We start from the raw sequence: 11,880 nt of genomic DNA, 5'->3' as shown, positions 1-11,880 counted from the left end.
CGGGCCGAGTGACCACAGAGCTCGCGTCCCCCGTCCCCTCTGCGAGGGACCAGCCCGAGCTGCCTGCTGCCCGGTGCCCCGAGCTGCTCCGCTGTCACCCCCAGCGTTCCAGCGCCTCCCGTGGGCAGGGGCTCTGGGGCCTGTCACTCCCCGGGTCTGGGTTTCCCTTGCTTCTGGGGAATGTCACGGCCGCCATGTAGCTCAGGCCTGGAGCTCTGCCGTGGATTTGCTGTGCGGGTGGAGGCAGTCACCCACACTCTGGATGTGACCGGCAGCGTCTCCTGGGCTCCCAGACTGTCCCTTAGGTGGGAACGGGGACACCATCCCCACGGCGGAGAGTCTCCCAGGTCGGTCAAGGTTCCGAGAGCACAGGTGCACACTGGGGTTTTCTGTGGGGAAACGAAGTCCCTTAACACACGAGACAGTGCACGCAGTCCCTAGAGTCCTGTCTGCCGCGGGGTACGCGGTGGCTGTTCTTTGTACGGCGCAATGAAGGCAGTGATGCTCGCCGGAACCATGCATGGCCTTCCATGCAGTGTGCTGCTCGATCCCTGAGGACCTGGGGTGTTTCTGTCGGCTTTGCCGGCCCAGGCTTTCCTGTCCAAGGCTGGTCCCCTGGGCTGCAGCCCATGTCCTGTGGTCATGTCTGTCCTTACTCACATAACCACCTTCCGTGGTTCTGGTCCCCGTGCTAGAGACACACTCCCAGGACCCGGAGTGGGTCAGAGAAGAGGACAGTCCAGCCGGGCACGCAGCGCAGGGTGGGAAGTCTGGCCACGGAGGCACTGGGGGACCCCGAGGATGGGTGGGGTGCAGCTCTCTGCTTGGGGAGGCAGGGGTGGCTTTGCAGGGGTGCACAGCTTGAGCTAGAATTGGAAGAATGAGTAGAAATTTGCCTAATGGGCCGGCAGGGGAGAGAATGGTCCCTGTAAGAACTCAGAGGCCCAGGGAGACCGACCTTCTGAAACCTAGGGGTTCAGCCAGGAGATCCCTCGGCGTGAGGGTGGGTCGGCTGCAGGGGAGGCTGCCCAGGAGGCAGGGAGACAGGCCACAGGGCACACAACTCACCCTTTTGAAAGATGCAATTAATTGGCTAGTATGTTCAGAGTGGCGTGCAACCAAAGGGGGCACATCTGAAGCCCGTGTCCTATTGGAGGTGGCCTTTCTGGGGCCCCCCAAATGTCTTTTGGGGTTCGCGGGTGTTCATACAGACCAACTAAGGGAAGCGGGAGCGGCGTTTGGATCCAGGCCGGAAAGAAAGAGGCAGCAGCCCCAGCGCCCGGCCCAGCTGAGCTGCGGCAGGTTTCCAGTGGATCGTGAGGGAGGGGGACAGGCCCCCGAGAGTCCCCGCCCCAGGCCACAGCTTCCAAAACCTGCAGCTGTGTCTTAATAGTCAAAGCGAACGGGCCCTAGAGCACCCAGAGCGTGGCCCTGGACCCCGTCAAGGCTCCCAGAGGTCCTCCCCTCATCACAGACCCCCAAGGAGGCCAGGTGCCCCGGAGCGGAGCTGGCATGGGGAGCGCACCAAACCGAGTACTTTCAAAACTCTGTTTTCTTGTTGAAAGTGGTACTTTTTTAAATGGGAGAGGAAGGTCCTCCCGTTTAGTGGCAGGGATGGAAAACAAAGACCTCAAAGGTCATCGGAGGCACTTTAACGGGGCAACTTGTAAGGAACGGTATTTCTTAGCTGCCCCGGTGGCAGCCAGGGAAGGATGGTTCGGGGCCATCGGCCTGCACTTGCAGGCAGCAGCCCCGCCCCCTCGCCTCAGCCAGGCATGCTCCCAGAGACCCGCCTTTCCAGGCCCATGTTCTCGGGAAGTGTGCTGGAATCAGGCGGGAAGTCAAGGCGCGGTTTTCACTACTTAGACTTGCTTTAGCGTTCTCTTTCTAATGACTTTTAAACTGCTGCAAACTTAAGTTTCAAGCACAGTACATATTAGTTCTTTTCCTGAACCATTGTGGAGTAAGTAGCTGACCCGTTGTCCCGACACCCCAAGAGCTCCGGGTGTGTTTTCCGGACTCCCCTGACAAAATGACCAAACCCAAAGTTTTGGCACAATTTGAAGCACTGAGATCCTAATTCAGGCCAGACGCCCATGTTTGTGTTTCTAGAGTAGCTACTTAGCTTGTCCTGCCATCTGGTGGTCACATCTGGAACTGCAGATCCTCACATATCCTCAGCGTTATTTTTTTTGAATTCTCTTAAACTTTATTTTAAAATGTAAAATCCGATTTTCTTAAGTTGGATATGTTATAACTTATCTTTACACGCTTTCTGGTTCTACAAGTGACTACCATGCATTAGGGAGAACTCTTAAGTATTAGCTGCTCACATTTATAATTTTTCAATCTTTTCGATACAGTATATTGGGGTGTGTGTGTGTTTTCCCTTGTTAATTAAAAAAATATTATCAATGTGTGACAGGCACTGAGGTAGATACTAAAGGAACAATTATCTGGATAGCAAATTAACCTGGTGCTTCTGATTATACTCTATGAAGCAGGAACCCTCTTTATTAATTTATAAAGAAAGGAAATGACACAGTAAATAATATTTACTGATTGTTTATTACCTGTTGGGTAAACAAACATTATTTCCAAGAAGAAGTCATAGTGCATGTGCATTGTTTGAAATGTAAATAGTAAGTGGCAGTCTAGGCTGGTTGGTAATAACTCTCGAGTTACCTGTGGATGTTCAAATCATTGCTGAAAGTCTGATGGCTGTTTACGTAATCTCGAAGTAGCTTCAAAAAATCCACAAGTTACTCATCAATTACAATGGGAAAACGAGTAACTTTATGGTGGAGAAACTTGGCCGACACTACATTGGCTATATGATCAAAGTTAACATCACAAACAAATGGGTCAACCCAAAATCTTGTGCCTCCTGAGATAACGCATTACGGACTCACATCACTTCTGTGATGTTTTGCAAAAATCACATAACCCGATTCTAATCTTGAGAAAGGGCTAAACAAACTCAAATTGAGTAAAGTTCTACAAAATAGCTGGCCTGCATTCTTCCAGTGTATTAAAGTCATGAGAGACCAAAGGAAGACGGAGAAACCGTCCCAGATGAAAGAATACTCCAGAAAGATGTGACACCCGATTGCGGCGAGTGATGCTGGGCAGGGAGAAAACAGCCGCTGTGAAGTACGTAACCGGGGCATCTATCTATCGACGAGAACGGGTGGTGCAAAAATGCAAATAATTGGTGAATGTGGATAATTCCCTGAGCGGGAATTCTTTTTACCAGTGTCAGTTTTCTGTTTGAAATTATATATAAAAAAAGATAAATAAAAAACGCGTTCCCCCAAAGCTAACAAGCTCTCTGAGGACAAAGAACTTGTTTTTTTAAAAAGTGATCTACTTCTTCATTATGAAATCAATGTATGTATGCCTTTTAAATAAAAATGAGGAAATATAAAAACAAAGTAAAAAGAAGGGACCATCAACGACCCACACTTCTGTGCAGACCAACAGCCACCTGGGAAGATGGGAGGGAGTGCCCTGTACCAGTTCGGCATAACGTCAAAGAGCAGGATGCTCCCGTTGGACATTCTGAAGGAACAATGTGGAAAAGACAAGGACGCGCGCAGGAGCGTGGCTTAGAGGAAATGAGAAAAGAACCGTGCGTCTTCTTTGAGATCCGGAAGCTGGAGCTTGAAAACCCAGCAGAGAATTAGTTACGGGAAGACTCCCACTGGAGGCGGCCAGGGGGCTGGAGAAGCAATCTGCGCAGCTCCCTGCCTACCCTGGAGCGTGCCCTCGCAGAGAGCCCCCCGCGGGCGCGCGCAGCACGCCACCCAGACGCCACGGCTGCCGCTGACGCACTTGGCACGCAGTCGAGGAGGTCGGTTTCCAGGGCAACAAATGCGGGGCCTCTGTTCTTCCGCTCGTTATTTGCGTCACTTCCGGCCGCTCACGATTTGCCTTCCCTGTCTGTGCAGCGTTTCTGAATGGGCCGTCTCCCCTCGTTTTGTCGGGCGTCGTAGTGGGGATGACAGTAGCCAAACGGAGTCCTACGTTCTGCGGGGGGAGTTAGTTGGGAGGTGGGACGTGGCTTCGTCTCCCAACCAATCGCTTTCAAATCCGCGGTTGCCAGTTCTAGAGCATGCGCACTCCCACGGAGGCGCCTCGGTGATCCAGGGTTCCGGGATTTCTGCGCAGCTGGAGGGAATCCAGAAGGGCGTGCATGGGCGGGGTCCCGGGGGCGAGTGGAGCCGGTGATTGGCCAGTTGGAAGCCCAGGTTGTGGCGCCGCGGCAGACCCCGGAGTCGGGCTGCAGAATTTCATTCATTTGTTCCCTCCCTGAGCGGGCGGATCTGCTCTGCCCTCGCCGAGCGCTCGCTGTGTCGGAGCTTCTGCTGGCCCTGGGACGCGAAGACGAGTTGGACTCGAGGAGTCCACGTTGCGGCTGACACTCTGCGGTTCCATCTTTGCAACCTTATCTCCTCTTTAACACTCAGGTCTGGTGGACTAGGGTTCTTGCCCGGGGAGGTGCTACCGGCCCATCTTAGTCCAAGGACCTTCGCGAAGGCTCCCATCTCCGAAAGCAGCACTGAACACTGGGAGGCGCGAGGTGGCAGCCTGGCTAGCCGCTCCGTGACTGAGCCCCTTCCGTCACTTTACATTCATGTCTGAAAGGAGTGATTTTCGGAGCGGTTATGAGGTTTAAAGTGAGCTTTGGTGCTTATCTTGGGGTTGAATGCCAAGCTTGTCCCTCATTAGCTTGTGTGACTTCGGACCGTGGAGGGGAGGCCTGTGGTTATCCAGCTCTGGCTGACTCAGTCTGAATAACTATTCTAAAATGAAGGATTGAGTAAACCAAAACCCAACTTTTGGCTCCAGATATAAAGCACCCTCTCCAATGAAGTATTGGTCATAACACTGGCTTGTAAACATCCATGGTCTGGTTCCTGCGTCTTACTTCTCAATTATTCCACACTCAGGAAGGGGGGGAAAGGAGTGTAAGTCCCCTGCTCTTAGAACAACCTACCTTACAGGGTCATTGTGGGGTTACATGGGAAATTTGCACCCAGCACATTGCACATTGCCTGCCAGCGAGTGGCAGTTACCACGACTGTGTTACTTTGAGGGAAGAGCTGTGAAAGACCTGCACACGCAGCTGGTTCTTAGTGGCGCTAAATCAATGCGGTTAAAGACATGAATCTCTTTCGTCTTGGGAACAAGAAAGCCCAGGTGAGCCATGGCATTACGGACACATTTCCGAGTGGGCTGCGTGGCAGAAGACAGCCGCTCTCGGACGTGGAAAGGGTCAGAAATGCAGGGAGGTGATGGGTTTTGCCCCATGTGGGGTGATCATGTCACCCATCCAGACTTGGCTAGCTGGGACGACAGTCTTAAACTGGGATTGTCCCAGGCAAATCAAAACATGCGGTCACCCTATCCCAAAAGCCGCAGCAGTAGCGTGTGACAGAACTGAGGTAGAGCTTAGATCTGTCTCATCCTGTCCCAAAGGGCTCTCCCATCGATGGTTTCACTGAGCACCAGTAACAGCCCTGGGAAGGGCTCACCCCCACTGCTCGGATGAAGACAGAAGTGGGTAGTGACGAAGCGGGTGCTCCCACCTGCGCTTTGTTTGACTCATGTTTCCGTGACCGTTTTCAATTCCATGAAGCCTCCTTGGGCACTGGTCCTCGCCTTCCAGACTGCGTGATCGGCAGTTTCAGGGGGGCAGACTCGCCTTGTCCTACTGTAGAGCTTTCTAACAGGGCTCCATGCCGTCAGACTTCTTGGGACATTTGCAGAGAGGCGCTTGGTGTGAGTGCGAGGTGGGGCCTGATGGGTTCAGAGGCTCCTTCCCGACTGTAGGTGTCTATGCACTCCTTGAGAGCAGGTTTGGCGTGTTCTTTGAAGTCTCAGCATCCAGAGGAGACGCTTGGGAAACGTTAAAGCTGCAGTAGGCACACAACCCCCAGAGGTGAGGCCGTCCTGGGGCTGGTCTGGACGCCCTTGTTTGATGGCTGTGAGGGGGTGGCAAGCCCTCAAATTCCCTGAGCTTCGGTTTTCTCGCTGGTGAAAATGCAGATTAGTCCCTTCCCTCCCTCCCCACAGATTTGCTGAGACAACAAGATACATTAATATAAGTGAGTGCACTGAACAGAGACACACTGTACAAAAATAGTCATGTTTTCTTTGCCAGCTTTCAGTCTTGTTTCCAAATTGCTTGTCTTATCCATTTATAGACGGAATCGGAACAAAAAAGGACCGTGGAAAGGGCACAGGCCACGGAGTCAGACGGCCCCGGACCAGAGTCCCTAAATAGCAGCAGCGACTTGAGTGGCCCCAGCCAGGTGGTGTCCTTTCCGGACCCCGGCGCTAAGAACAGCTGCCTCGCCTGGGCTGAGCTGAGCCCCAAGCTCTGTTCCCGGCACGCGGGCCTCCATGAAGCCTGGCCTCCGTCCGCGCCCATGTTCTGTGCTCCATGACTGCCACGTGCCCGCTCACCACCACGGAGCAGCCCCGCGGGCACCCTCTCTCAGCTCCTGGGCACCGCCCTGGAAAACCCTGGCTGGCTGGCTGGTTGGCAGGCTGGCAAACCACTCCCCTTGTTTTGCCCTGAAGTTGTGTTCTGTTTATAACGAATTCCTTCTCCTTGGAAAACAATTCAGTAAAAACTCAGTTGGTTTTCCACTGGCTCTGGGCAGGGATGAGGAAGAGCATATTATTATTTTATTAAAATATGAATAATAAAATAAGTCATACGATAGCACTGGGCACATAGCAGAGGCTCAATAAGTGCTTGCTGGCTTCAAGCAAAGTGATGGCTCAGATGGTTTTTCCACGGCTGCTGCATTTGCTGAGAGAACCACTTCTGTCCTCCTCTATATTTTTTAATCGAAAAATAAATACATATGGAGCATATGGTAAAAACATTCAAACACAACACACACACACACACACACACACACACACAACAAAGGGAAGGAGGGTCTTCCTGGTCCTCTGTTCTCTCAGCCCACCCTGGAGATGCCACTGTTCACAATTCCTGTGTGTATTTCCAAATATGTGATGCATGTTCCAAAGAACGTATGTAAACTTTTTATTTCTTTAACATGGAGGGGTTTAAATCCTTAAATGGTTTCTTCCTCTACATTGCAAGCTTGGCTCCTTGGCCCTGAAACGCAGATCAGCTGTCCCATGCTCGGAGCCCTTGATGTGGCTGAACAGCTGGGGTCCCCAAAGTTGGGGTGGTTTACCCACGAGGGGTGGGGAGCAGCACCAGCACTCAGGCCATCTGCTCCTGGCCAGCCCCTGCCACTGTGCCAAGGCCCTGCGTGTGTCAGTGCCCCAACCCGTAAAAGGGGTCCTTAGACTCCCCTTCGAAAGTTGACGACAACCGGTCTGGGCTGGTCCCTGCAGTGCCAACAGCGGGGCTCCGCGCAGTGGCGGCGCGGGGATGCAGCAGGGATTCTGCAGGCGCCAGGGCCGGAGGGCTTTCCGCGGAGGAGAAAGGGGAGCTGCGCGCCTGGAGGGACGAGGAGGGGCGGGGACACAGGGCAGGTCCTTCCTTCGGTGCCCGCCCCAGGAGCCAGAGCTGTTCTCTCTGCTTCTCTGCGCCGCCGCCTCCCCTCCGGACCCTCCAGGTCCCGCTATCTGTCAGATAGGACAAGGTTTTCAAGGTCTGGGCGGTTCTTATTAAACGCGGTTTTTGATAAATACTAGAAGGTAGCCCAGCATTTTGCAGAGGGCTTGACCTGAACCACAACGGAATCAGTTTAGCCAACTACAAAAAAAAAAAAAGTAATTAACCAAATCTGTGTGCAAAAAATTGCAAAAAATACATCGACAATTAATTAATTGCATAGTGGGTAGAAGCAATGGCTGAGCCTTCCTACAGGGGGCAGAGCTTTGAAGAAAATTCCCCAGGCTCCTTTATCGTCACAGGTAAAAATAAAAACGTTTTCCCTCAACAAGACCTGGGTTCCTCCGGCTCAAACACTGCAAGCCAGGAGCCCCCGTGTTCGGTTACACACGCCGCTTTCTCCCTCCCGTCCCTCCCAGTCCTTCCTCCCCCCCGCTTCCCCGCCTTCTCTCCCGCCCTGACCCGCGGGCGTCCCTCCCCTCCCTCCCGGCGTCTTCCAAAACCCGGAACGGAGTACTGGCCCTGGCGGCTCCGCGCATGCGCAGGAGCGGTACCGGCTCGGCCCTCCCCGCTCCCGCCCCTCCCACCCGCCACTAGGAAGCTGCAGCTCCGAGCCGGAGCGGCCGCCGAATCTGCTCGGCCTCGCCGCCCGCCTGCCCGCCCGCCCGCCCGCCGGCTTCTGCTCCGGGCCCAGGGCCCCCGGCTGTGTAAGTGCAAGGTGGGGGCTCCCGGCAGGGGGCGGCCCGGCCGCCGGAGGGCGGTCCGTGTGTGCCGGCTGGCGTGGGCCCCGGGCAGCGGGTCCTGCTGAGGGGCTCGCCTCCGCCCGCACCTGCCCCGGCCATCTGCCCCAGCCGGGCCCCAGCTCGCACCTGTGCCAGGCCCCGGTCACACCTGTCCGGGGCGGTGTCCGCACCTGCCGAGCACCCGGCGCACACCTGCCGCCCCTTGGGCCCCGACCGCTGCCTCCTCCGAGCGCGGCGGTCACCCCTTCCCCTCCGGCTTCCTCGCCTCGGCCGACGTCCCCGGGCCCAGCGGGGTCTACGGGCGGGAAGGCGGGGTGCAGGGGTCCGGGGACCCGCGCGAGAGGCGGGTCCGGGCCGGCCTCGGAGCGGGGCTGCAGCTCCCGCCCGCCGCCGCCTCCCGTGCGCCTGGATGCGGGGCCGCCCCGTCGCGGTTGCTCTTCAGTGGCCTCGGGACGAAAAGTCGCACCAACCGAGCTGGGCGGCGCGGGCGCCGGGCCCCTGCGGGGATCCCCGTGCGGTCAACTCGGTGAGGTGCGGGGACAAGTGTCAACTCCGCGCCGGCCCGCGGCGCCTGTCCCGGCTCTCCCTTCGTGGACGCGTGCGGCCCAGACGCTGCGCGGTCCGGGGGGCGCCGGCCGCGGCCCCGCCGCACGGAGGGGGCGCCACGGCTGGAAGCTGCGGTTGGGCCCGGTGCGGCCGCGGGAGAGCCCGATGCCGGGATCCGGGCGGGGGGCGGGGGCGGGCCGCTGCGCGGAGACTCCTAGAGGGCTCGCTGGGGGTGGTTAGCGTTTCTGACCTGGTGGGGAACTGCGGTCGGTGGGCGGAGCGGGACGGTTGTCAAGGGAGATCGTTTTCAGGTGACAGTTGTGTCGACCCCGTGCCGGCAGCCCACCCGTTGGGGGCGAAGAACCGCTTTCAGTCCAGTCACAGCTGTGCGGCCGTTGCTCTCCCAGGACGTGCCTGGGGCCTCCCCTGGGGCGCCCACCGGCCTCCTTCTGGCCCGGCCGGGCCACGGAGTTGCGCTCTGTCTCCGCGGATGTGACAAGTCTGGGCAGCTCCCAGCAGTGGGGTCGGACCGCCTGTGGCTGTGGGTGCCTGGCTTCCTTCACGGCATTTTTGAGGTTCACAAGGTGTAGCCTTGTCTGTCCTTCCCTGGCCGTCGCTGAGTGGGCCCAGGGGTGTCCCATGTGGGGCCCACGGCCGCCTGCAGCCCAGGGTGGCTGTGAATGCCGCCCCACACAAAATCGTGAATTAAACACGACGAGTTTTTTTTTGCGATGGTGTGTTGCGGTGTATTTAATGTGCGGCCCAAGACAATTCTGCTTCTTCCGGGGTGGCGCAGAGACGCCGGAAGGCTGCACACCCCTGTTGGTGTGGACACACCCCTGTTGGTGTGGATGCACCCCGCTTTTTTTCCTCCCTCGTCCCTTCACAGACGCTCCAGCCCTTCCCCCTTCCTCCGGGTCACCTGGAATACTGCCCGGAACCTTCGGGCGCCAGTTTTCGTGCCCACGTGGGTTTCCAGGTCCCTGGTGCGTGGGTAGGAGCAGAACTGCGGCGTATGCGGTAACTCGGTTCAGCTTTTGGAGGAACCAGCGAGGAGGAGGAACACGTATGTTCGACGTGTGATGTGTGTGTCGGGTGGGTGACTGACACCGGCGCTGGTCAGTGCCCGTCTCATTCCATCCCGTGCTTCCTCGAAGAAACCGTTTAGACACACAACTCAGGGCCTTTAGTGCACTCGCAGAGCCGTGCGGCCATCACCGCCGTCGATTTTAGAACACTGACCACCCCAGAGAGAAACCCTGTACCCCTGTAGTAGTTATATCTGTTGGGACAATGCCCCTCCCCCGTGGTGGCTCTTCAATTGTTTCTTAGTTATTCTTGACCACAAATATACTTGCTGCATTCCATGAACAATCTGGTAGGGATTCTAATCAGACTGGCATTGAATCTGTGTCTCAAACTGGGGAGCAGTAGCAGCTTTATGATATTAACTGTCTCTGCCCACGACTACACCTGGGAGCCGTCTGTGGATCCATACAGAGTCTGGTGCAGGGGACGCGCTCACGGGCCGTCGAGCATGCGAATGAGGAGACTTGAAACATCAGTAGTTTCAACTGCAGGCTTTCACGAGAGAGAGAGCTGAACCTCAGTGACCCTGCGTGACTGACTCACGGCCAGTGCTGGCGACGATCTCATGGACTTGGTCCTTGCCATGCGGGTCCTCTGCCCCTCGAAGCTCATGAGACAGCAGCATCCTTTTTGCTAATAATGCAGGCTGGCCGATCACTCTAAATTTTATCAATTCAACCTCACGTGTAGGCGTCTTTTCCCTGGTTGGGCTGCGTGGGACTTGTGCACGTGTGAACAAAGGTCTGAGTTTGGGAGAGCCCCGTGCCCGGCACAGTGTCCGCCGTGCACACACTTGAACCGGGGAAGACCACGGTGAAGGTCGGAATTCCAGTAGGATTCCAAGTTCTCAGTTTCTGTAAACTGTTACACATTAGTTCTGAGAGCAAATGCATTGCATGACTCGGTGCAACATCGTGGTGCAGTGTTGCAGAGGCAGGGCCTCGTGGGTTCCTCTCTCTCTCTTTTGTAACCCTTGTCCTCCTGGGCCTTCCGGTCCGACCCTTCGCCCGCTCAGCACCTCCCAGGGCTTACTCGGGGCTGCGGCGAGGCGATACTTGTTAATAAGGCCCTTGGCTCATGAACCCTGGGCCCCCTCCCTTCTCCACACAGTGGAGGCTCAGACTAGATAAACGTTTTTCAGTTTCTTTTAAACTCACGCTTCCTTTGAGGAGCACAAGACTCTCAGATCTTACCCCAACCCCAACCCTTACGATTTTGAGACCTCCCCCAAGGAGGGCACACCTCTCTCTGGAGAGTTGATTTGATTTTGATTCTTTGCAGAAAAGACCCTTCGGAGAATCACTGCAGGGAGCAGGCAGGCGGCAGGGAGTGTGCCACCCTTTACCGGGCGGGCGGTGAGCAGGGGCTTGATTTAAACGCTGCCTCTGCGCTGGCCTCTCTGTGATCTGGCACCATTGCTTCATCTGTGAAGCGGAAGGGATATTTAAAGGTTTAAATGAAATAATATGCACACAAACCGTTTATGTCCTGGGCAGAAACAAAGTATGTTAGCAGGCCAGGGAGTCTTTTTTTAATTTTTTAATTTTATTTAATTTTTAAAAAAGATTTTACTTATTTTATTTTTGGAGAGAGGGGAAGGGAAGGAGAAAGAGATGGTGAGAAACATGACTGTGTGGTTGCCTCTCACGTGCCCCCTATTGGGGACCTGGCCCGCAACCCAGGCCTGTGCCCTGAATCGAACCTGCAACCCTTTGGTTCTCGGGCCCGTGCTCAACCCACTGAGCTATACTGGCCAGGGCAGATGCTTTTTTTTTTAAACACAAAAATCTTGTCCATGCTGCTCTGTCCGTGTGTACTTTGGGGCTGAAATGCAGAGGGTAAGGGGTGAAATACAATGTCCATCTGGGGTAGGCGGCCCTCCACCACCGACCC

At 55.7% G+C, this 11,880-nt stretch overlaps 1 protein-coding gene across 2 annotated transcripts in view; it reads left to right on the top strand.

Annotated features, from left to right (window-relative positions):
• Window positions 1–8,261: 8,261 nt before the first annotated feature.
• Window positions 8,262–11,880, top strand: part of TRAPPC9 (trafficking protein particle complex subunit 9) — a 160,854-nt gene continuing 157,235 nt past the window's right edge. For both annotated transcript variants that reach the window (XM_045861310.1, XM_045861309.1), the window contains exon 1: window positions 8,262–8,316. The gene's annotated coding sequence lies outside the window, so the exon portion shown is untranslated. The remainder of the gene's footprint in view (window positions 8,317–11,880) is intronic.

Source organism: Phyllostomus hastatus, unplaced genomic scaffold, assembly GCF_019186645.2.
Source record: "Phyllostomus hastatus isolate PE091 unplaced genomic scaffold, TTU_PhHast_1.1 phas_scaffold_21, whole genome shotgun sequence".
Lineage (NCBI taxonomy): Eukaryota > Metazoa > Chordata > Mammalia > Chiroptera > Phyllostomidae > Phyllostomus > Phyllostomus hastatus.
Note: the sequence above shows the minus strand (reverse complement) of the source record. Positions and strands in the feature narration are given on the sequence as shown.